The 25450-nt window shown below is 45.6% G+C and overlaps 10 non-coding genes across 10 annotated transcripts; all 10 read right to left on the bottom strand.

Moving 5' to 3' along the window:
* Window positions 1-3931: 3931 nt before the first annotated feature.
* LOC130311666 (U2 spliceosomal RNA) lies at window positions 3932-4122 on the bottom strand. The gene has a single exon (XR_008859983.1). It is a non-coding gene; the product is annotated as a U2 spliceosomal RNA (small nuclear RNA).
* A 2085-nt stretch (window positions 4123-6207) lies between these two features.
* LOC130311656 (U2 spliceosomal RNA) lies at window positions 6208-6398 on the bottom strand. The gene has a single exon (XR_008859973.1). It is a non-coding gene; the product is annotated as a U2 spliceosomal RNA (small nuclear RNA).
* Window positions 6399-8479: 2081 nt separating this feature from the next.
* On the bottom strand, window positions 8480-8670 carry LOC130311642 (U2 spliceosomal RNA). Its single transcript, XR_008859959.1, has one exon. It is a non-coding gene; the product is annotated as a U2 spliceosomal RNA (small nuclear RNA).
* Window positions 8671-10759: 2089 nt separating this feature from the next.
* Window positions 10760-10950, bottom strand: LOC130311655 (U2 spliceosomal RNA). The gene has a single exon (XR_008859972.1). It is a non-coding gene; the product is annotated as a U2 spliceosomal RNA (small nuclear RNA).
* Window positions 10951-13042: 2092 nt separating this feature from the next.
* On the bottom strand, window positions 13043-13233 carry LOC130311654 (U2 spliceosomal RNA). Its single transcript, XR_008859971.1, has one exon. It is a non-coding gene; the product is annotated as a U2 spliceosomal RNA (small nuclear RNA).
* A 2087-nt stretch (window positions 13234-15320) lies between these two features.
* LOC130311652 (U2 spliceosomal RNA) lies at window positions 15321-15511 on the bottom strand. The gene has a single exon (XR_008859969.1). It is a non-coding gene; the product is annotated as a U2 spliceosomal RNA (small nuclear RNA).
* A 2080-nt stretch (window positions 15512-17591) lies between these two features.
* Window positions 17592-17782, bottom strand: LOC130311651 (U2 spliceosomal RNA). Its single transcript, XR_008859968.1, has one exon. It is a non-coding gene; the product is annotated as a U2 spliceosomal RNA (small nuclear RNA).
* Window positions 17783-19859: 2077 nt separating this feature from the next.
* On the bottom strand, window positions 19860-20050 carry LOC130311650 (U2 spliceosomal RNA). Its single transcript, XR_008859967.1, has one exon. It is a non-coding gene; the product is annotated as a U2 spliceosomal RNA (small nuclear RNA).
* Window positions 20051-22143: 2093 nt separating this feature from the next.
* On the bottom strand, window positions 22144-22334 carry LOC130311649 (U2 spliceosomal RNA). The gene has a single exon (XR_008859966.1). It is a non-coding gene; the product is annotated as a U2 spliceosomal RNA (small nuclear RNA).
* A 2086-nt stretch (window positions 22335-24420) lies between these two features.
* Window positions 24421-24611, bottom strand: LOC130311648 (U2 spliceosomal RNA). The gene has a single exon (XR_008859965.1). It is a non-coding gene; the product is annotated as a U2 spliceosomal RNA (small nuclear RNA).
* Window positions 24612-25450: the final 839 nt, after the last annotated feature.

The following is a 25450-nucleotide window of genomic DNA, read 5'->3' as shown; positions in this document are numbered from 1 at the left end:
CGAAAGCTTTTTCAAAATCTATGGATAAAACCGCCAGCTTTCCTTTTCTTAATTTGGTGTCGCTAATTACATCCTTTAAAAGGTTTAGGTTCTCCCATAAACTCCTCCCAGGCACCCCACAGACTTGGTTTGTATGAATTATTTTATGGATTACGTTCTTTAAGCGGTTAGCACACAGTTTCGCCATTATTTTATAGTCGCAGTTCAGAAGGGTGATTGGTCTCCAGTTTTTGAGTTCCGACCGGTCTCCCTTTTTGAATAGCAGGGAGACATCACCCTTCTTCCATGAGCCTGGGAGGATTTTAGACTTAAAGACTTCCGTAAAAAGGGAGAACAAATCTTCTTTTAAAATACCATAAAAAGTAACATAAAATTCAATGGGTATACCATCCGGCCCAGGCACTTTACCTGTTTTAAAACTCTTGACGGTCTCTAAAATCTCCTGCTCTGAAATATTCTGCAATAAAAAAGACTGTGAGACAGGATCTAAAAAATTGGTGATCTCCTTTAACGAGTCATTCATAAAACATTCATCAATGTGTTTTACATTAAAAAGATCCGCATAAAACTCTTGCACCTTTTTTAAAATACCCTGTACATCATTCACTCCTTCAATGTTTTCTATTAACCTTCTATTTTCATGTATTTTCTTAAAAAAATACCTGGAGCAGGTCTCGTTTTCCTCAAGATGCTGTATTCGAGACCTAAAGATAATTTCTTTTCCTTTCTGCTCCAGGCACTTAGTTATTTCTTTTTTAAGATCATGTACCTCCTTCTCCACCTCCATCCCATGTGCTCTGAATTTGTACAGGGTTTGCAGACGAGTATTTAGGATATTATAAAATTCACGTTTTTCTTTAGCTTTCCTAACCCCAACACGGATAAAAAATTCTTTTATTTTTAGTTTCATTTTTTCCCACCAGATACTGGTGGGAGTGTTGGGGTCTTTTACTCGTCTGCATTCCTTGTAAAAGGTGATAAAATCTGATAAAACCTGCGGATCTTCTAAAAGGGACACGTTTAACTTCCAGGCATTCCTACCAGTTCTCCTTTTAAAATCACTTTTAACTTTAAAATACAATAATTTATGGTCAGAAAAAACATTGGTAAAAAGATCACAGTTAAAAGGCAGTACTTGATAAGAACAAAAAATAAAATCTATCCTGGAGCTACAGCTTGCATTGCTCCAGGTAACACCGTCTTCCTCTGGTACGTTAAAATTACATTTTTTAAAAACATCAGTGAGATTAAAATCTAAAATCAAGTTTTTTAACATAAAAGACGTCTTATCATAGTTCCTACTCACTGCGTTCGAAAAACGGCGTTCTCCCCTTAAAATACAATTAAAATCACCTGATAAAACAAGAGGACTAGAATTGTTAATAAAAAGGGGTAAAATCTCCAACATTTTTATTCTTTCATTCTTATCAGGAGAACCATAAAAATTTAAAAACTGCCATTTAATACCATGAATAAAAGCGCTGACCAATAAAATTCTGCCTGGTAAAATTTCGTTAAAACTCTCAATTAAAACGTTCCCTTTAAAAAGTATGGCGACCCCTGCTGATCTGGACTCATTTGATCCAGACCAGACAGATGGACCGTGCACCCAATCATCTTCATATTCTTTATAATTTAATCTGTGCGGGATGCCACATTCCTGCAGGAAAAGGACGGAAGCAGCAAAAACCGACAAGTAATTAAATAGGGCAACCCTTCTTACTCTGGCGCTCACACTTCTCACATTCAAGGACAGACCGGACAACTCAGCCATGGGAATGTACAAGAAAACGTCTTACACCTCTGATTCCCCCTCCGAAGCCTCATACCCCCCAAAATCTGACTCAACTGTACGCATAGAGGAAGCAGGAGAGGAGGCACCATCACTCAGCCGACCCCCCTCCTCCATCATGATTGAGGCATAGTTGTTCTCGGGCATCCTGGCAATCAGGGCTCCAGACTCATTGGGTTCTTCCACCTCTTGCCCCTCCATAGGGGTCGGGTGTTCACTTAGTTCCGTCTCTGGTACCTCAGAGACGGTCACCCCTGAAACCTCCTCCTGGCAGGGAGGAGGGGGGGTATCCCCTATGGGGACCTGTGGAGGAACGTCACTTGGGTTCCCTGCATCCGCAGGTACTTCCATCGGCTCCCCCTGGACCGCCTCCGAATAGAGTCTTCTGGAGCCCCTCCGCCTTTTAACCTTCACCTCTCCACCTTCAACACCCACGGGAAGCTGTAAGCATAGAGGACATGCCTGCACCCCATTGGACTTACCTGTGTGGGTTAAATCCGGGTTATTTGACAACCTATGGCGGTGATGGTTCTGCTCAGGCAGAGCAGTGCTGATGCTCCTCATAAAGCTGTCGCTGCTGTGAAGGTTCTAGGTGACATCACAAATCCCTATGGTTACATACACAACAAAGCTGGGTTGTTGTTGTTTACACTCTGCAAGGCCTGTGGAAGTGAGTGACATCATAGCACTGTAGTTCTGAGGGTTCAAGATGGATGCAACAATCTCCTGTTGCTTCTATGAAGGCCGTAATAGACGACATCACCAAACAGCTCCATAGTCACATACACAGCAAAGGAGAGATGTTGTTTACACCTAGTGATGTCAGTGGTATTGAGTGACATCACAGCACAGTGCTAAGGCTCCTGGGCCTGGACACAGCAGCGGCTGCAATATCTCAACGGAGAATACGTTTATATCTATGTGTGTGTGTGCGCATATATATATATATATATATATATATATATATATATATATTTCTCCGCCGAAATCACTTTTAAACCCATTTCCACCTTTTTTTCCCTTCTCTTCCTCTTACTTTTTTTTCACGTTTTTTTACGTTTTTCTCCTTTTCGCCTCTTTTCTGGGCATATTATTCTTCTTTTTCTTCTTTTTTTTCGTCTAATGCATACCCCATCAGTGCAGCAATGCTTATTCAATACCGCCAGCAGATGGAGACACTGGGGGATAATTTTCTAAGGATTTATACTGATTTTTCCTGTCTGAATTTGTCGCACAGAAAGTTGCAGGCCAAATATGTGTGACATTTCTGCGACTTTAGCTTCTAGAGCATTTTTACAACATTATACATAGGTGCTGAATACATAAAAAGCGACTGTTCAGCGACAGACAAGTCGCATCGGCTGAAAGTAGGCCAGAATGTCAGTCCATGTTGGAGCAGGTTTAGATACAGTCTAAAGCATAGATCTCAAAGTCTGTGCACAGAATTTAGCAAGGGCCTCGCACCTTCTGATGCATCAGGTAGGTGCACAATAGCATAGCCTAACCCTCTGTACTTTGGTCTATATTGATGCGGGACATAGACAGCCAGCTGATGACCAATCCATTAGTGCAATGGATGGCTGGAAGCATTTGTCTTTGCCTTTGCAATACCACAGAAGCAATGCATGGTCAATGTACAGCAATGACACACCTGTGTGAACAGCCAGGAGACCCCCCCCCCCATGTTATGTTACATAGTTACATAGTTAGTACGGTCGAAAAAAGACATATGTCCATCAAGTTCAACCAGGGAATTAAGGGGTAGGGGTGTGGCGCGATATTGGGGAAGGGATGAGATTTTATATTTCTTCATAAGCATTAATCTTATTTTGTCAATTAGGAACATTCAGCACCCACCCGCTATCAAGGCAGCTGCCTATCATGTCATGCCCTACCTGCACAGGTGTGCTGGCTACTCAAATGATCCAATTAAGGAGGCCATTTAGTCAGCAGCAGCAGAAGTCCTGTGCCTGGACGCTCCAACAGGGGCCAGACACAAGCAGAAGCAGCAGAAGCAGCAGCAGCACCACCTTTTGTTTTTTGGCTGCAGCAGCAGCAAGGCCCACAGGGCTGGCTAGCTGGCTAGCCAGCAAGCAGGTAGCAATGAAAGTAGGAATCTTTCTTTTTAACCCTGTAAGGGGGTGGTGCACTGTACCCGAAGATACTGCCATATCGGGGCAATGCATAGGGCGACGGAAGCAAGCTTCGAAATCGGCCCCCGTTCTCAAAAATCCATTTAATATATGGTCCCCAGATAGGGGACGTATCAGATATTAAACTGATAAGAACAGATACTACACTTGATCTTAGCCAAAAGGCCGAGAAGCGATAACCGTGAAAGGGGCGGGCCCAACAAGGTCCCCTTCATGGGCACTATCACTGCTTGCTGTCAGGGAGGCTGCCAGACAATTTTCCATGCACACTCTGGGCTGGGGGGCAGTCAACCACCAGTACACACAGCAGAACCTAAACCCATACCATTATTGCTAAGCAGCAAGACAGGGGCCCATTGCACTCCCACGGGGCCTTTTTAAATGCAATCCATAACCCGGATTTGCCAGGAACCCTTCTTACTCCTCCTACTTGCATGTGACACTGGGCTTAGGATCTGCATAGGAAACACACACACAAGCACACACCTACCTTTGTTGCCTGCAGATGCCTCCTTGGCTGTCCCCAAACGGTATCAAACCAACACCCACGGGAAGCTGTAAGCATAGAGGACATGCCTGCACCCCATTGGACTTACCTGTGTGGGTTAAATCCGGGTTATTTGACAACCTATGGCGGTGATGGTTCTGCTCAGGCAGAGCAGTGCTGATGCTCCTCATAAAGCTGTCGCTGCTGTGAAGGTTCTAGGTGACATCACAAATCCCTATGGTTACATACACAACAAAGCTGGGTTGTTGTTGTTTACACTCTGCAAGGCCTGTGGAAGTGAGTGACATCATAGCACTGTAGTTCTGAGGGTTCAAGATGGATGCAACAATCTCCTGTTGCTTCTATGAAGGCCGTAATAGACGACATCACCAAACAGCTCCATAGTCACATACACAGCAAAGGAGAGATGTTGTTTACACCTAGTGATGTCAGTGGTATTGAGTGACATCACAGCACAGTGCTAAGGCTCCTGGGCCTGGACACAGCAGCGGCTGCAATATCTCAACGGAGAATACGTTTATATCTATGTGTGTGTGTGCGCATATATATATATATATATATATATATATATATATATATATATATATATATTTCTCCGCCGAAATCACTTTTAAACCCATTTCCACCTTTTTTTCCCTCCTCTTACTTTTTTTTCACGTTTTTTTACGTTTTTCTCCTTTTCGCCTCTTTTCTGGGCATATTATTCTTCTTTTTCTTCTTTTTTTTCGTCTAATGCATACCCCATCAGTGCAGCAATGCTTATTCAATACCGCCAGCAGATGGAGACACTGGGGGATAATTTTCTAAGGATTTATACTGATTTTTCCTGTCTGAATTTGTCGCACAGAAAGTTGCAGGCCAAATATGTGTGACATTTCTGCGACTTTAGCTTCTAGAGCATTTTTACAACATTATACATAGGTGCTGAATACATAAAAAGCGACTGTTCAGCGACAGACAAGTCGCATCGGCTGAAAGTAGGCCAGAATGTCAGTCCATGTTGGAGCAGGTTTAGATACAGTCTAAAGCATAGATCTCAAAGTCTGTGCACAGAATTTAGCAAGGGCCTCGCACCTTCTGATGCATCAGGTAGGTGCACAATAGCATAGCCTAACCCTCTGTACTTTGGTCTATATTGATGCGGGACATAGACAGCCAGCTGATGACCAATCCATTAGTGCAATGGATGGCTGGAAGCATTTGTCTTTGCCTTTGCAATACCACAGAAGCAATGCATGGTCAATGTACAGCAATGACACACCTGTGTGAACAGCCAGGAGACCCCCCCCCCATGTTATGTTACATAGTTACATAGTTAGTACGGTCGAAAAAAGACATATGTCCATCAAGTTCAACCAGGGAATTAAGGGGTAGGGGTGTGGCGCGATATTGGGGAAGGGATGAGATTTTATATTTCTTCATAAGCATTAATCTTATTTTGTCAATTAGGAACATTCAGCACCCACCCGCTATCAAGGCAGCTGCCTATCATGTCATGCCCTACCTGCACAGGTGTGCTGGCTACTCAAATGATCCAATTAAGGAGGCCATTTAGTCAGCAGCAGCAGAAGTCCTGTGCCTGGACGCTCCAACAGGGGCCAGACACAAGCAGAAGCAGAAGCAGCAGAAGCAGCAGCAGCACCACCTTTTGTTTTTTGGCTGCAGCAGCAGCAAGGCCCACAGGGCTGGCTAGCTGGCTAGCCAGCAAGCAGGTAGCAATGAAAGTAGGAATCTTTCTTTTTAACCCTGTAAGGGGGTGGTGCACTGTACCCGAAGATACTGCCATATCGGGTCAATGCATAGGGCGACGGAAGCAAGCTTCGAAATCGGCCCCCGTTCTCAAAAATCCATTTAATATATGGTCCCCAGATAGGGGACGTATCAGATATTAAACTGATAAGAACAGATACTACACTTGATCTTAGCCAAAAGGCCGAGAAGCGATAACCGTGAAAGGGGCGGGCCCAACAAGGTCCCCTTCATGGGCACTATCACTGCTTGCTGTCAGGGAGGCTGCCAGACAATTTTCCATGCACACTCTGGGCTGGGGGGCAGTCAACCACCAGTACACACAGCAGAACCTAAACCCATACCATTATTGCTAAGCAGCAAGACAGGGGCCCATTGCACTCCCACGGGGCCTTTTTAAATGCAATCCATAACCCGGATTTGCCAGGAACCCTTCTTACTCCTCCTACTTGCATGTGACACTGGGCTTAGGATCTGCATAGGAAACACACACACAAGCACACACCTACCTTTGTTGCCTGCAGATGCCTCCTTGGCTGTCCCCAAACGGTATCAAACCAACACCCACGGGAAGCTGTAAGCATAGAGGACATGCCTGCACCCCATTGGACTTACCTGTGTGGGTTAAATCCGGGTTATTTGACAACCTATGGCGGTGATGGTTCTGCTCAGGCAGAGCAGTGCTGATGCTCCTCATAAAGCTGTCGCTGCTGTGAAGGTTCTAGGTGACATCACAAATCCCTATGGTTACATACACAACAAAGCTGGGTTGTTGTTGTTTACACTCTGCAAGGCCTGTGGAAGTGAGTGACATCATAGCACTGTAGTTCTGAGGGTTCAAGATGGATGCAACAATCTCCTGTTGCTTCTATGAAGGCCGTAATAGACGACATCACCAAACAGCTCCATAGTCACATACACAGCAAAGGAGAGATGTTGTTTACACCTAGTGATGTCAGTGGTATTGAGTGACATCACAGCACAGTGCTAAGGCTCCTGGGCCTGGACACAGCAGCGGCTGCAATATCTCAACGGAGAATACGTTTATATCTATGTGTGTGTGTGCGCATATATATATATATATATATATATATATATATATATATATATTTCTCCGCCGAAATCACTTTTAAACCCATTTCCACCTTTTTTTCCCTTCTCTTCCTCTTACTTTTTTTTCACGTTTTTTTACGTTTTTCTCCTTTTCGCCTCTTTTCTGGGCGTATTATTCTTCTTTTTCTTCTTTTTTTTCGTCTAATGCATACCCCATCAGTGCAGCAATGCTTATTCAATACCGCCAGCAGATGGAGACACTGGGGGATAATTTTCTAAGGATTTATACTGATTTTTCCTGTCTGAATTTGTCGCACAGAAAGTTGCAGGCCAAATATGTGTGACATTTCTGCGACTTTAGCTTCTAGAGCATTTTTACAACATTATACATAGGTGCTGAATACATAAAAAGCGACTGTTCAGCGACAGACAAGTCGCATCGGCTGAAAGTAGGCCAGAATGTCAGTCCATGTTGGAGCAGGTTTAGATACAGTCTAAAGCATAGATCTCAAAGTCTGTGCACAGAATTTAGCAAGGGCCTCGCACCTTCTGATGCATCAGGTAGGTGCACAATAGCATAGCCTAACCCTCTGTACTTTGGTCTATATTGATGCGGGACATAGACAGCCAGCTGATGACCAATCCATTAGTGCAATGGATGGCTGGAAGCATTTGTCTTTGCCTTTGCAATACCACAGAAGCAATGCATGGTCAATGTACAGCAATGACACACCTGTGTGAACAGCCAGGAGACCCCCCCCCCCATGTTATGTTACATAGTTACATAGTTAGTACGGTCGAAAAAAGACATATGTCCATCAAGTTCAACCAGGGAATTAAGGGGTAGGGGTGTGGCGCGATATTGGGGAAGGGATGAGATTTTATATTTCTTCATAAGCATTAATCTTATTTTGTCAATTAGGAACATTCAGCACCCACCCGCTATCAAGGCAGCTGCCTATCATGTCATGCCCTACCTGCACAGGTGTGCTGGCTACTCAAATGATCCAATTAAGGAGGCCATTTAGTCAGCAGCAGCAGAAGTCCTGTGCCTGGACGCTCCAACAGGGGCCAGACACAAGCAGAAGCAGAAGCAGCAGAAGCAGCAGCACCACCTTTTGTTTTTTGGCTGCAGCAGCAGCAAGGCCCACAGGGCTGGCTAGCTGGCTAGCCAGCAAGCAGGTAGCAATGAAAGTAGGAATCTTTCTTTTTAACCCTGTAAGGGGGTGGTGCACTGTACCCGAAGATACTGCCATATCGGGTCAATGCATAGGGCGACGGAAGCAAGCTTCGAAATCGCCCCCCGTTCTCAAAAATCCATTTAATATATGGTCCCCAGATAGGGGACGTATCAGATATTAAACTGATAAGAACAGATACTACACTTGATCTTAGCCAAAAGGCCGAGAAGCGATAACCGTGAAAGGGGCGGGCCCAACAAGGTCCCCTTCATGGGCACTATCACTGCTTGCTGTCAGGGAGGCTGCCAGACAATTTTCCATGCACACTCTGGGCTGGGGGGCAGTCAACCACCAGTACACACAGCAGAACCTAAACCCATACCATTATTGCTAAGCAGCAAGACAGGGGCCCATTGCACTCCCACGGGGCCTTTTTAAATGCAATCCATAACCCGGATTTGCCAGGAACCCTTCTTACTCCTCCTACTTGCATGTGACACTGGGCTTAGGATCTGCATAGGAAACACACACACAAGCACACACCTACCTTTGTTGCCTGCAGATGCCTCCTTGGCTGTCCCCAAACGGTATCAAACCAACACCCACGGGAAGCTGTAAGCATAGAGGACATGCCTGCACCCCATTGGACTTACCTGTGTGGGTTAAATCCGGGTTATTTGACAACCTATGGCGGTGATGGTTCTGCTCAGGCAGAGCAGTGCTGATGCTCCTCATAAAGCTGTCGCTGCTGTGAAGGTTCTAGGTGACATCACAAATCCCTATGGTTACATACACAACAAAGCTGGGTTGTTGTTGTTTACACTCTGCAAGGCCTGTGGAAGTGAGTGACATCATAGCACTGTAGTTCTGAGGGTTCAAGATGGATGCAACAATCTCCTGTTGCTTCTATGAAGGCCGTAATAGACGACATCACCAAACAGCTCCATAGTCACATACACAGCAAAGGAGAGATGTTGTTTACACCTAGTGATGTCAGTGGTATTGAGTGACATCACAGCACAGTGCTAAGGCTCCTGGGCCTGGACACAGCAGCGGCTGCAATATCTCAACGGAGAATACGTTTATATCTATGTGTGTGTGTGCGCATATATATATATATATATATATATATATATATATATATATATATATATTTCTCCGCCGAAATCACTTTTAAACCCATTTCCACCTTTTTTTCCCTTCTCTTCCTCTTACTTTTTTTTCACGTTTTTTTACGTTTTTCTCCTTTTCGCCTCTTTTCTGGGCGTATTATTCTTCTTTTTCTTCTTTTTTTTCGTCTAATGCATACCCCATCAGTGCAGCAATGCTTATTCAATACCGCCAGCAGATGGAGACACTGGGGGATAATTTTCTAAGGATTTATACTGATTTTTCCTGTCTGAATTTGTCGCACAGAAAGTTGCAGGCCAAATATGTGTGACATTTCTGCGACTTTAGCTTCTAGAGCATTTTTACAACATTATACATAGGTGCTGAATACATAAAAAGCGACTGTTCAGCGACAGACAAGTCGCATCGGCTGAAAGTAGGCCAGAATGTCAGTCCATGTTGGAGCAGGTTTAGATACAGTCTAAAGCATAGATCTCAAAGTCTGTGCACAGAATTTAGCAAGGGCCTCGCACCTTCTGATGCATCAGGTAGGTGCACAATAGCATAGCCTAACCCTCTGTACTTTGGTCTATATTGATGCGGGACATAGACAGCCAGCTGATGACCAATCCATTAGTGCAATGGATGGCTGGAAGCATTTGTCTTTGCCTTTGCAATACCACAGAAGCAATGCATGGTCAATGTACAGCAATGACACACCTGTGTGAACAGCCAGGAGACCCCCCCCCCATGTTATGTTACATAGTTACATAGTTAGTACGGTCGAAAAAAGACATATGTCCATCAAGTTCAACCAGGGAATTAAGGGGTAGGGGTGTGGCGCGATATTGGGGAAGGGATGAGATTTTATATTTCTTCATAAGCATTAATCTTATTTTGTCAATTAGGAACATTCAGCACCCACCCGCTATCAAGGCAGCTGCCTATCATGTCATGCCCTACCTGCACAGGTGTGCTGGCTACTCAAATGATCCAATTAAGGAGGCCATTTAGTCAGCAGCAGCAGAAGTCCTGTGCCTGGACGCTCCAACAGGGGCCAGACACAAGCAGAAGCAGAAGCAGCAGAAGCAGCAGCAGCACCACCTTTTGTTTTTTGGCTGCAGCAGCAGCAAGGCCCACAGGGCTGGCTAGCTGGCTAGCCAGCAAGCAGGTAGCAATGAAAGTAGGAATCTTTCTTTTTAACCCTGTAAGGGGGTGGTGCACTGTACCCGAAGATACTGCCATATCGGGTCAATGCATAGGGCGACGGAAGCAAGCTTCGAAATCGGCCCCCGTTCTCAAAAATCCATTTAATATATGGTCCCCAGATAGGGGACGTATCAGATATTAAACTGATAAGAACAGATACTACACTTGATCTTAGCCAAAAGGCCGAGAAGCGATAACCGTGAAAGGGGCGGGCCCAACAAGGTCCCCTTCATGGGCACTATCACTGCTTGCTGTCAGGGAGGCTGCCAGACAATTTTCCATGCACACTCTGGGCTGGGGGGCAGTCAACCACCAGTACACACAGCAGAACCTAAACCCATACCATTATTGCTAAGCAGCAAGACAGGGGCCCATTGCACTCCCACGGGGCCTTTTTAAATGCAATCCATAACCCGGATTTGCCAGGAACCCTTCTTACTCCTCCTACTTGCATGTGACACTGGGCTTAGGATCTGCATAGGAAACACACACACAAGCACACACCTACCTTTGTTGCCTGCAGATGCCTCCTTGGCTGTCCCCAAACGGTATCAAACCAACACCCACGGGAAGCTGTAAGCATAGAGGACATGCCTGCACCCCATTGGACTTACCTGTGTGGGTTAAATCCGGGTTATTTGACAACCTATGGCGGTGATGGTTCTGCTCAGGCAGAGCAGTGCTGATGCTCCTCATAAAGCTGTCGCTGCTGTGAAGGTTCTAGGTGACATCACAAATCCCTATGGTTACATACACAACAAAGCTGGGTTGTTGTTGTTTACACTCTGCAAGGCCTGTGGAAGTGAGTGACATCATAGCACTGTAGTTCTGAGGGTTCAAGATGGATGCAACAATCTCCTGTTGCTTCTATGAAGGCCGTAATAGACGACATCACCAAACAGCTCCATAGTCACATACACAGCAAAGGAGAGATGTTGTTTACACCTAGTGATGTCAGTGGTATTGAGTGACATCACAGCACAGTGCTAAGGCTCCTGGGCCTGGGGACACAGCAGCGGCTGCAATATCTCAACGGAGAATACGTTTATATCTATGTGTGTGTGTGCGCATATATATATATATATATATATATATATATATATATATATATATATATTTCTCCGCCGAAATCACTTTTAAACCCATTTCCACCTTTTTTTCCCTTCTCTTCCTCTTACTTTTTTTTCACGTTTTTTTACGTTTTTCTCCTTTTCGCCTCTTTTCTGGGCGTATTATTCTTCTTTTTCTTCTTTTTTTTCGTCTAATGCATACCCCATCAGTGCAGCAATGCTTATTCAATACCGCCAGCAGATGGAGACACTGGGGGATAATTTTCTAAGGATTTATACTGATTTTTCCTGTCTGAATTTGTCGCACAGAAAGTTGCAGGCCAAATATGTGTGACATTTCTGCGACTTTAGCTTCTAGAGCATTTTTACAACATTATACATAGGTGCTGAATACATAAAAAGCGACTGTTCAGCGACAGACAAGTCGCATCGGCTGAAAGTAGGCCAGAATGTCAGTCCATGTTGGAGCAGGTTTAGATACAGTCTAAAGCATAGATCTCAAAGTCTGTGCACAGAATTTAGCAAGGGCCTCGCACCTTCTGATGCATCAGGTAGGTGCACAATAGCATAGCCTAACCCTCTGTACTTTGGTCTATATTGATGCGGGACATAGACAGCCAGCTGATGACCAATCCATTAGTGCAATGGATGGCTGGAAGCATTTGTCTTTTGCCTTTGCAATACCACAGAAGCAATGCATGGTCAATGTACAGCAATGACACACCTGTGTGAACAGCCAGGAGACCCCCCCCCCATGTTATGTTACATAGTTACATAGTTAGTACGGTCGAAAAAAGACATATGTCCATCAAGTTCAACCAGGGAATTAAGGGGTAGGGGTGTGGCGCGATATTGGGGAAGGGATGAGATTTTATATTTCTTCATAAGCATTAATCTTATTTTGTCAATTAGGAACATTCAGCACCCACCCGCTATCAAGGCAGCTGCCTATCATGTCATGCCCTACCTGCACAGGTGTGCTGGCTACTCAAATGATCCAATTAAGGAGGCCATTTAGTCAGCAGCAGCAGAAGTCCTGTGCCTGGACGCTCCAACAGGGGCCAGACACAAGCAGAAGCAGAAGCAGCAGAAGCAGCAGCAGCACCACCTTTTGTTTTTTGGCTGCAGCAGCAGCAAGGCCCACAGGGCTGGCTAGCTGGCTAGCCAGCAAGCAGGTAGCAATGAAAGTAGGAATCTTTCTTTTTAACCCTGTAAGGGGGTGGTGCACTGTACCCGAAGATACTGCCATATCGGGTCAATGCATAGGGCGACGGAAGCAAGCTTCGAAATCGGCCCCCGTTCTCAAAAATCCATTTAATATATGGTCCCCAGATAGGGGACGTATCAGATATTAAACTGATAAGAACAGATACTACACTTGATCTTAGCCAAAAGGCCGAGAAGCGATAACCGTGAAAGGGGCGGGCCCAACAAGGTCCCCTTCATGGGCACTATCACTGCTTGCTGTCAGGGAGGCTGCCAGACAATTTTCCATGCACACTCTGGGCTGGGGGGCAGTCAACCACCAGTACACACAGCAGAACCTAAACCCATACCATTATTGCTAAGCAGCAAGACAGGGGCCCATTGCACTCCCACGGGGCCTTTTTAAATGCAATCCATAACCCGGATTTGCCAGGAACCCTTCTTACTCCTCCTACTTGCATGTGACACTGGGCTTAGGATCTGCATAGGAAACACACACACAAGCACACACCTACCTTTGTTGCCTGCAGATGCCTCCTTGGCTGTCCCCAAACGGTATCAAACCAACACCCACGGGAAGCTGTAAGCATAGAGGACATGCCTGCACCCCATTGGACTTACCTGTGTGGGTTAAATCCGGGTTATTTGACAACCTATGGCGGTGATGGTTCTGCTCAGGCAGAGCAGTGCTGATGCTCCTCATAAAGCTGTCGCTGCTGTGAAGGTTCTAGGTGACATCACAAATCCCTATGGTTACATACACAACAAAGCTGGGTTGTTGTTGTTTACACTCTGCAAGGCCTGTGGAAGTGAGTGACATCATAGCACTGTAGTTCTGAGGGTTCAAGATGGATGCAACAATCTCCTGTTGCTTCTATGAAGGCCGTAATAGACGACATCACCAAACAGCTCCATAGTCACATACACAGCAAAGGAGAGATGTTGTTTACACCTAGTGATGTCAGTGGTATTGAGTGACATCACAGCACAGTGCTAAGGCTCCTGGGCCTGGGGACACAGCAGCGGCTGCAATATCTCAACGGAGAATACGTTTATATCTATGTGTGTGTGTGCGCATATATATATATATATATATATATATATATATATATATATATTCTCCGCCGAAATCACTTTTAAACCCATTTCCACCTTTTTTTCCCTTCTCTTCCTCTTACTTTTTTTTCACGTTTTTTTACGTTTTTCTCCTTTTCGCCTCTTTTCTGGGCGTATTATTCTTCTTTTTCTTCTTTTTTTTCGTCTAATGCATACCCCATCAGTGCAGCAATGCTTATTCAATACCGCCAGCAGATGGAGACACTGGGGGATAATTTTCTAAGGATTTATACTGATTTTTCCTGTCTGAATTTGTCGCACAGAAAGTTGCAGGCCAAATATGTGTGACATTTCTGCGACTTTAGCTTCTAGAGCATTTTTACAACATTATACATAGGTGCTGAATACATAAAAAGCGACTGTTCAGCGACAGACAAGTCGCATCGGCTGAAAGTAGGCCAGAATGTCAGTCCATGTTGGAGCAGGTTTAGATACAGTCTAAAGCATAGATCTCAAAGTCTGTGCACAGAATTTAGCAAGGGCCTCGCACCTTCTGATGCATCAGGTAGGTGCACAATAGCATAGCCTAACCCTCTGTACTTTGGTCTATATTGATGCGGGACATAGACAGCCAGCTGATGACCAATCCATTAGTGCAATGGATGGCTGGAAGCATTTGTCTTTGCCTTTGCAATACCACAGAAGCAATGCATGGTCAATGTACAGCAATGACACACCTGTGTGAACAGCCAGGAGACCCCCCCCCCCCCATGTTATGTTACATAGTTACATAGTTAGTACGGTCGAAAAAAGACATATGTCCATCAAGTTCAACCAGGGAATTAAGGGGTAGGGGTGTGGCGCGATATTGGGGAAGGGATGAGATTTTATATTTCTTCATAAGCATTAATCTTATTTTGTCAATTAGGAACATTCAGCACCCACCCGCTATCAAGGCAGCTGCCTATCATGTCATGCCCTACCTGCACAGGTGTGCTGGCTACTCAAATGATCCAATTAAGGAGGCCATTTAGTCAGCAGCAGCAGAAGTCCTGTGCCTGGACGCTCCAACAGGGGCCAGACACAAGCAGAAGCAGAAGCAGCAGAAGCAGCAGCAGCACCACCTTTTGTTTTTTGGCTGCAGCAGCAGCAAGGCCCACAGGGCTGGCTAGCTGGCTAGCCAGCAAGCAGGTAGCAATGAAAGTAGGAATCTTTCTTTTTAACCCTGTAAGGGGGTGGTGCACTGTACCCGAAGATACTGCCATATCGGGTCAATGCATAGGGCGACGGAAGCAAGCTTCGAAATCGGCCCCCGTTCTCAAAAATCCATTTAATATATGGTCCCCAGATAGGGGACGTATCAGATATTAAACTGATAAGAACAGATACTACACTTGATCTTAGCCAAAAGGCCGAGAAGCGATAACCGTGAAAGGGGCGGGCCCAACAAGGTCCCCTTCATGGGCACTATCACTGCTTGCTGTCAGGGAGGCTGCCAGACAATTTTCCATGCACACTCTGGGCTGGGGGGCAGTCAACCACCAGTACACACAGCAGAACCTAAACCCATACCATTATTGCTAAGCAGCAAGACAGGGGCCCATTGCACTCCCATGGGGCCTTTTTAAATGCAATCCATAACCCGGATTTGCCAGGAACCCTTCTTACTCCTCCTACTTGCATGTGACACTGGGCTTAGGATCTGCATAGGAAACACACACACAAGCACACACCTACCTTTGTTGCCTGCAGATGCCTCCTTGGCTGTCCCCAAACGGTATCAAACCAACACCCACGGGAAGCTGTAAGCATAGAGGACATGCCTGCACCCCATTGGACTTACCTGTGTGGGTTAAATCCGGGTTATTTGACAACCTATGGCGGTGATGGTTCTGCTCAGGCAGAGCAGTGCTGATGCTCCTCATAAAGCTGTCGCTGCTGTGAAGGTTCTAGGTGACATCACAAATCCCTATGGTTACATACACAACAAAGCTGGGTTGTTGTTGTTTACACTCTGCAAGGCCTGTGGAAGTGAGTGACATCATAGCACTGTAGTTCTGAGGGTTCAAGATGGATGCAACAATCTCCTGTTGCTTCTATGAAGGCCGTAATAGACGACATCACCAAACAGCTCCATAGTCACATACACAGCAAAGGAGAGATGTTGTTTACACCTAGTGATGTCAGTGGTATTGAGTGACATCACAGCACAGTGCTAAGGCTCCTGGGCCTGGACACAGCAGCGGCTGCAATATCTCAACGGAGAATACGTTTATATCTATGTGTGTGTGTGCGCATATATATATATATATATATATATATATATATATATATATTCTCCGCCGAAATCACTTTTAAACCCATTTCCACCTTTTTTTCCCTTCTCTTCCTCTTACTTTTTTTTCACGTTTTTTTACGTTTTTCTCCTTTTCGCCTCTTTTCTGGGCGTATTATTCTTCTTTTTCTTCTTTTTTTTCGTCTAATGCATACCCCATCAGTGCAGCAATGCTTATTCAATACCGCCAGCAGATGGAGACACTGGGGGATAATTTTCTAAGGATTTATACTGATTTTTCCTGTCTGAATTTGTCGCACAGAAAGTTGCAGGCCAAATATGTGTGACATTTCTGCGACTTTAGCTTCTAGAGCATTTTTACAACATTATACATAGGTGCTAAATACATAAAAAGCGACTGTTCAGCGACAGACAAGTCGCATCGGCTGAAAGTAGGCCAGAATGTCAGTCCATGTTGGAGCAGGTTTAGATACAGTCTAAAGCATAGATCTCAAAGTCTGTGCACAGAATTTAGCAAGGGCCTCGCACCTTCTGATGCATCAGGTAGGTGCACAATAGCATAGCCTAACCCTCTGTACTTTGGTCTATATTGATGCGGGACATAGACAGCCAGCTGATGACCAATCCATTAGTGCAATGGATGGCTGGAAGCATTTGTCTTTGCCTTTGCAATACCACAGAAGCAATGCATGGTCAATGTACAGCAATGACACACCTGTGTGAACAGCCAGGAGACCCCCCCCCCATGTTATGTTACATAGTTACATAGTTAGTACGGTCGAAAAAAGACATATGTCCATCAAGTTCAACCAGGGAATTAAGGGGTAGGGGTGTGGCGCGATATTGGGGAAGGGATGAGATTTTATATTTCTTCATAAGCATTAATCTTATTTTGTCAATTAGGAACATTCAGCACCCACCCGCTATCAAGGCAGCTGCCTATCATGTCATGCCCTACCTGCACAGGTGTGCTGGCTACTCAAATGATCCAATTAAGGAGGCCATTTAGTCAGCAGCAGCAGAAGTCCTGTGCCTGGACGCTCCAACAGGGGCCAGACACAAGCAGAAGCAGAAGCAGCAGAAGCAGCAGCAGCACCACCTTTTGTTTTTTGGCTGCAGCAGCAGCAAGGCCCACAGGGCTGGCTAGCTGGCTAGCCAGCAAGCAGGTAGCAATGAAAGTAGGAATCTTTCTTTTTAACCCTGTAAGGGGGTGGTGCACTGTACCCGAAGATACTGCCATATCGGGTCAATGCATAGGGCGACGGAAGCAAGCTTCGAAATCGGCCCCCGTTCTCAAAAATCCATTTAATATATGGTCCCCAGATAGGGGACGTATCAGATATTAAACTGATAAGAACAGATACTACACTTGATCTTAGCCAAAAGGCCGAGAAGCGATAACCGTGAAAGGGGCGGGCCCAACAAGGTCCCCTTCATGGGCACTATCACTGCTTGCTGTCAGGGAGGCTGCCAGACAATTTTCCATGCACACTCTGGGCTGGGGGGCAGTCAACCACCAGTACACACAGCAGAACCTAAACCCATACCATTATTGCTAAGCAGCAAGACAGGGGCCCATTGCACTCCCACGGGGCCTTTTTAAATGCAATCCATAACCCGGATTTGCCAGGAACCCTTCTTACTCCTCCTACTTGCATGTGACACTGGGCTTAGGATCTGCATAGGAAACACACACACAAGCACACACCTACCTTTGTTGCCTGCAGATGCCTCCTTGGCTGTCCCCAAACGGTATCAAACCAACACCCACGGGAAGCTGTAAGCATAGAGGACATGCCTGCACCCCATTGGACTTACCTGTGTGGGTTAAATCCGGGTTATTTGACAACCTATGGCGGTGATGGTTCTGCTCAGGCAGAGCAGTGCTGATGCTCCTCATAAAGCTGTCGCTGCTGTGAAGGTTCTAGGTGACATCACAAATCCCTATGGTTACATACACAACAAAGCTGGGTTGTTGTTGTTTACACTCTGCAAGGCCTGTGGAAGTGAGTGACATCATAGCACTGTAGTTCTGAGGGTTCAAGATGGATGCAACAATCTCCTGTTGCTTCTATGAAGGCCGTAATAGACGACATCACCAAACAGCTCCATAGTCACATACACAGCAAAGGAGAGATGTTGTTTACACCTAGTGATGTCAGTGGTATTGAGTGACATCACAGCACAGTGCTAAGGCTCCTGGGCCTGGACACAGCAGCGGCTGCAATATCTCAACGGAGAATACGTTTATATCTATGTGTGTGTGTGCGCATATATATATATATATATATATATATATATATATATTTCTCCGCCGAAATCACTTTTAAACCCATTTCCACCTTTTTTTCCCTTCTCTTCCTCTTACTTTTTTTTCACGTTTTTTTACGTTTTTCTCCTTTTCGCCTCTTTTCTGGGCGTATTATTCTTCTTTTTCTTCTTTTTTTTCGTCTAATGCATACCCCATCAGTGCAGCAATGCTTATTCAATACCGCCAGCAGATGGAGACACTGGGGGATAATTTTCTAAGGATTTATACTGATTTTTCCTGTCTGAATTTGTCGCACAGAAAGTTGCAGGCCAAATATGTGTGACATTTCTGCGACTTTAGCTTCTAGAGCATTTTTACAACATTATACATAGGTGCTAAATACATAAAAAGCGACTGTTCAGCGACAGACAAGTCGCATCGGCTGAAAGTAGGCCAGAATGTCAGTCCATGTTGGAGCAGGTTTAGATACAGTCTAAAGCATAGATCTCAAAGTCTGTGCACAGAATTTAGCAAGGGCCTCGCACCTTCTGATGCATCAGGTAGGTGCACAATAGCATAGCCTAACCCTCTGTACTTTGGTCTATATTGATGCGGGACATAGACAGCCAGCTGATGACCAATCCATTAGTGCAATGGATGGCTGGAAGCATTTGTCTTTGCCTTTGCAATACCACAGAAGCAATGCATGGTCAATGTACAGCAATGACACACCTGTGTGAACAGCCAGGAGACCCCCCCCCCATGTTATGTTACATAGTTACATAGTTAGTACGGTCGAAAAAAGACATATGTCCATCAAGTTCAACCAGGGAATTAAGGGGTAGGGGTGTGGCGCGATATTGGGGAAGGGATGAGATTTTATATTTCTTCATAAGCATTAATCTTATTTTGTCAATTAGGAACATTCAGCACCCACCCGCTATCAAGGCAGCTGCCTATCATGTCATGCCCTACCTGCACAGGTGTGCTGGCTACTCAAATGATCCAATTAAGGAGGCCATTTAGTCAGCAGCAGCAGAAGTCCTGTGCCTGGACGCTCCAACAGGGGCCAGACACAAGCAGAAGCAGAAGCAGCAGAAGCAGCAGCAGCACCACCTTTTGTTTTTTGGCTGCAGCAGCAGCAAGGCCCACAGGGCTGGCTAGCTGGCTAGCCAGCAAGCAGGTAGCAATGAAAGTAGGAATCTTTCTTTTTAACCCTGTAAGGGGGTGGTGCACTGTACCCGAAGATACTGCCATATCGGGTCAATGCATAGGGCGACGGAAGCAAGCTTCGAAATCGGCCCCCGTTCTCAAAAATCCATTTAATATATGGTCCCCAGATAGGGGACGTATCAGATATTAAACTGATAAGAACAGATACTACACTTGATCTTAGCCAAAAGGCCGAGAAGCGATAACCGTGAAAGGGGCGGGCCCAACAAGGTCCCCTTCATGGGCACTATCACTGCTTGCTGTCAGGGAGGCTGCCAGACAATTTTCCATGCACACTCTGGGCTGGGGGGCAGTCAACCACCAGTACACACAGCAGAACCTAAACCCATACCATTATTGCTAAGCAGCAAGACAGGGGCCCATTGCACTCCCACGGGGCCTTTTTAAATGCAATCCATAACCCGGATTTGCCAGGAACCCTTCTTACTCCTCCTACTTGCATGTGACACTGGGCTTAGGATCTGCATAGGAAACACACACACAAGCACACACCTACCTTTGTTGCCTGCAGATGCCTCCTTGGCTGTCCCCAAACGGTATCAAACCAACACCCACGGGAAGCTGTAAGCATAGAGGACATGCCTGCACCCCATTGGACTTACCTGTGTGGGTTAAATCCGGGTTATTTGACAACCTATGGCGGTGATGGTTCTGCTCAGGCAGAGCAGTGCTGATGCTCCTCATAAAGCTGTCGCTGCTGTGAAGGTTCTAGGTGACATCACAAATCCCTATGGTTACATACACAACAAAGCTGGGTTGTTGTTGTTTACACTCTGCAAGGCCTGTGGAAGTGAGTGACATCATAGCACTGTAGTTCTGAGGGTTCAAGATGGATGCAACAATCTCCTGTTGCTTCTATGAAGGCCGTAATAGACGACATCACCAAACAGCTCCATAGTCACATACACAGCAAAGGAGAGATGTTGTTTACACCTAGTGATGTCAGTGGTATTGAGTGACATCACAGCACAGTGCTAAGGCTCCTGGGCCTGGACACAGCAGCGGCTGCAATATCTCAACGGAGAATACGTTTATATCTATGTGTGTGTGTGCGCATATATATATATATATATATATATATATATATATATATATATATATATATATTTCTCCGCCGAAATCACTTTTAAACCCATTTCCACCTTTTTTTCCCTTCTCTTCCTCTTACTTTTTTTTCACGTTTTTTTACGTTTTTCTCCTTTTCGCCTCTTTTCTGGGCGTATTATTCTTCTTTTTCTTCTTTTTTTTCGTCTAATGCATACCCCATCAGTGCAGCAATGCTTATTCAATACCGCCAGCAGATGGAGACACTGGGGGATAATTTTCTAAGGATTTATACTGATTTTTCCTGTCTGAATTTGTCGCACAGAAAGTTGCAGGCCAAATATGTGTGACATTTCTGCGACTTTAGCTTCTAGAGCATTTTTACAACATTATACATAGGTGCTGAATACATAAAAAGCGACTGTTCAGCGACAGACAAGTCGCATCGGCTGAAAGTAGGCCAGAATGTCAGTCCATGTTGGAGCAGGTTTAGATACAGTCTAAAGCATAGATCTCAAAGTCTGTGCACAGAATTTAGCAAGGGCCTCGCACCTTCTGATGCATCAGGTAGGTGCACAATAGCATAGCCTAACCCTCTGTACTTTGGTCTATATTGATGCGGGACATAGACAGCCAGCTGATGACCAATCCATTAGTGCAATGGATGGCTGGAAGCATTTGTCTTTGCCTTTGCAATACCACAGAAGCAATGCATGGTCAATGTACAGCAATGACACACCTGTGTGAACAGCCAGGAGACCCCCCCCCCATGTTATGTTACATAGTTACATAGTTAGTACGGTCGAAAAAAGACATATGTCCATCAAGTTCAACCAGGGAATTAAGGGGTAGGGGTGTGGCGCGATATTGGGGAAGGGATGAGATTTTATATTTCTTCATAAGCATTAATCTTATTTTGTCAATTAGGAACATTCAGCACCCACCCGCTATCAAGGCAGCTGCCTATCATGTCATGCCCTACCTGCACAGGTGTGCTGGCTACTCAAATGATCCAATTAAGGAGGCCATTTAGTCAGCAGCAGCAGAAGTCCTGTGCCTGGACGCTCCAACAGGGGCCAGACACAAGCAGAAGCAGAAGCAGCAGAAGCAGCAGCAGCACCACCTTTTGTTTTTTGGCTGCAGCAGCAGCAAGGCCCACAGGGCTGGCTAGCTGGCTAGCCAGCAAGCAGGTAGCAATGAAAGTAGGAATCTTTCTTTTTAACCCTGTAAGGGGGTGGTGCACTGTACCCGAAGATACTGCCATATCGGGTCAATGCATAGGGCGACGGAAGCAAGCTTCGAAATCGGCCCCCGTTCTCAAAAATCCATTTAATATATGGTCCCCAGATAGGGGACGTATCAGATATTAAACTGATAAGAACAGATACTACACTTGATCTTAGCCAAAAGGCCGAGAAGCGATAACCGTGAAAGGGGCGGGCCCAACAAGGTCCCCTTCATGGGCACTATCACTGCTTGCTGTCAGGGAGGCTGCCAGACAATTTTCCATGCACACTCTGGGCTGGGGGGCAGTCAACCACCAGTACACACAGCAGAACCTAAACCCATACCATTATTGCTAAGCAGCAAGACAGGGGCCCATTGCACTCCCACGGGGCCTTTTTAAATGCAATCCATAACCCGGATTTGCCAGGAACCCTTCTTACTCCTCCTACTTGCATGTGACACTGGGCTTAGGATCTGCATAGGAAACACACACACAAGCACACACCTACCTTTGTTGCCTGCAGATGCCTCCTTGGCTGTCCCCAAACGGTATCAAACCAACACCCACGGGAAGCTGTAAGCATAGAGGACATGCCTGCACCCCATTGGACTTACCTGTGTGGGTTAAATCCGGGTTATTTGACAACCTATGGCGGTGATGGTTCTGCTCAGGCAGAGCAGTGCTGATGCTCCTCATAAAGCTGTCGCTGCTGTGAAGGTTCTAGGTGACATCACAAATCCCTATGGTTACATACACAACAAAGCTGGGTTGTTGTTGTTTACACTCTGCAAGGCCTGTGGAAGTGAGTGACATCATAGCACTGTAGTTCTGAGGGTTCAAGATGGATGCAACAATCTCCTGTTGCTTCTATGAAGGCCGTAATAGACGACATCACCAAACAGCTCCATAGTCACATACACAGCAAAGGAGAGATGTTGTTTACACCTAGTGATGTCAGTGGTATTGAGTGACATCACAGCACAGTGCTAAGGCTCCTGGGCCTGGACACAGCAGCGGCTGCAATATCTCAACGGAGAATACGTTTATATCTATGTGTGTGTGTGCGCATATATATATATATATATATATATATATATATATATATATATATTTCTCCGCCGAAATCACTTTTAAACCCATTTCCACCTTTTTTTCCCTTCTCTTCCTCTTACTTTTTTTTCACGTTTTTTTACGTTTTTCTCCTTTTCGCCTCTTTTCTGGGCGTATTATTCTTCTTTTTCTTCTTTTTTTTCGTCTAATGCATACCCCATCAGTGCAGCAATGCTTATTCAATACCGCCAGCAGATGGAGACACTGGGGGATAATTTTCTAAGGATTTATACTGATTTTTCCTGTCTGAATTTGTCGCACAGAAAGTTGCAGGCCAAATATGTGTGACATTTCTGCGACTTTAGCTTCTAGAGCATTTTTACAACATTATACATAGGTGCTGAATACATAAAAAGCGACTGTTCAGCGACAGACAAGTCGCATCGGCTGAAAGTAGGCCAGAATGTCAGTCCATGTTGGAGCAGGTTTAGATACAGTCTAAAGCATAGATCTCAAAGTCTGTGCACAGAATTTAGCAAGGGCCTCGCACCTTCTGATGCATCAGGTAGGTGCACAATAGCATAGCCTAACCCTCTGTACTTTGGTCTATATTGATGCGGGACATAGACAGCCAGCTGATGACCAATCCATTAGTGCAATGGATGGCTGGAAGCATTTGTCTTTGCCTTTGCAATACCACAGAAGCAATGCATGGTCAATGTACAGCAATGACACACCTGTGTGAACAGCCAGGAGACCCCCCCCCCCATGTTATGTTACATAGTTACATAGTTAGTACGGTCGAAAAAAGACATATGTCCATCAAGTTCAACCAGGGAATTAAGGGGTAGGGGTGTGGCGCGATATTGGGGAAGGGATGAGATTTTATATTTCTTCATAAGCATTAATCTTATTTTGTCAATTAGGAACATTCAGCACCCACCCGCTATCAAGGCAGCTGCCTATCATGTCATGCCCTACCTGCACAGGTGTGCTGGCTACTCAAATGATCCAATTAAGGAGGCCATTTAGTCAGCAGCAGCAGAAGTCCTGTGCCTGGACGCTCCAACAGGGGCCAGACACAAGCAGAAGCAGAAGCAGCAGAAGCAGCAGCAGCACCACCTTTTGTTTTTTGGCTGCAGCAGCAGCAAGGCCCACAGGGCTGGCTAGCTGGCTAGCCAGCAAGCAGGTAGCAATGAAAGTAGGAATCTTTCTTTTTAACCCTGTAAGGGGGTGGTGCACTGTACCCGAAGATACTGCCATATCGGGTCAATGCATAGGGCGACGGAAGCAAGCTTCGAAATCGGCCCCCGTTCTCAAAAATCCATTTAATATATGGTCCCCAGATAGGGGACGTATCAGATATTAAACTGATAAGAACAGATACTACACTTGATCTTAGCCAAAAGGCCGAGAAGCGATAACCGTGAAAGGGGCGGGCCCAACAAGGTCCCCTTCATGGGCACTATCACTGCTTGCTGTCAGGGAGGCTGCCAGACAATTTTCCATGCACACTCTGGGCTGGGGGGCAGTCAACCACCAGTACACACAGCAGAACCTAAACCCATACCATTATTGCTAAGCAGCAAGACAGGGGCCCATTGCACTCCCACGGGGCCTTTTTAAATGCAATCCATAACCCGGATTTGCCAGGAACCCTTCTTACTCCTCCTACTTGCATGTGACACTGGGCTTAGGATCTGCATAGGAAACACACACACAAGCACACACCTACCTTTGTTGCCTGCAGATGCCTCCTTGGCTGTCCCCAAACGGTATCAAACCAACACCCACGGGAAGCTGTAAGCATAGAGGACATGCCTGCACCCCATTGGACTTACCTGTGTGGGTTAAATCCGGGTTATTTGACAACCTATGGCGGTGATGGTTCTGCTCAGGCAGAGCAGTGCTGATGCTCCTCATAAAGCTGTCGCTGCTGTGAAGGTTCTAGGTGACATCACAAATCCCTATGGTTACATACACAACAAAGCTGGGTTGTTGTTGTTTACACTCTGCAAGGCCTGTGGAAGTGAGTGACATCATAGCACTGTAGTTCTGAGGGTTCAAGATGGATGCAACAATCTCCTGTTGCTTCTATGAAGGCCGTAATAGACGACATCACCAAACAGCTCCATAGTCACATACACAGCAAAGGAGAGATGTTGTTTACACCTAGTGATGTCAGTGGTATTGAGTGACATCACAGCACAGTGCTAAGGCTCCTGGGCCTGGACACAGCAGCGGCTGCAATATCTCAACGG

The sequence above is a fragment of the Hyla sarda genome, unplaced genomic scaffold, assembly GCF_029499605.1.
Source record: "Hyla sarda isolate aHylSar1 unplaced genomic scaffold, aHylSar1.hap1 scaffold_1652, whole genome shotgun sequence".
Lineage (NCBI taxonomy): Eukaryota > Metazoa > Chordata > Amphibia > Anura > Hylidae > Hyla > Hyla sarda.
Note: the sequence above shows the minus strand (reverse complement) of the source record. Positions and strands in the feature narration are given on the sequence as shown.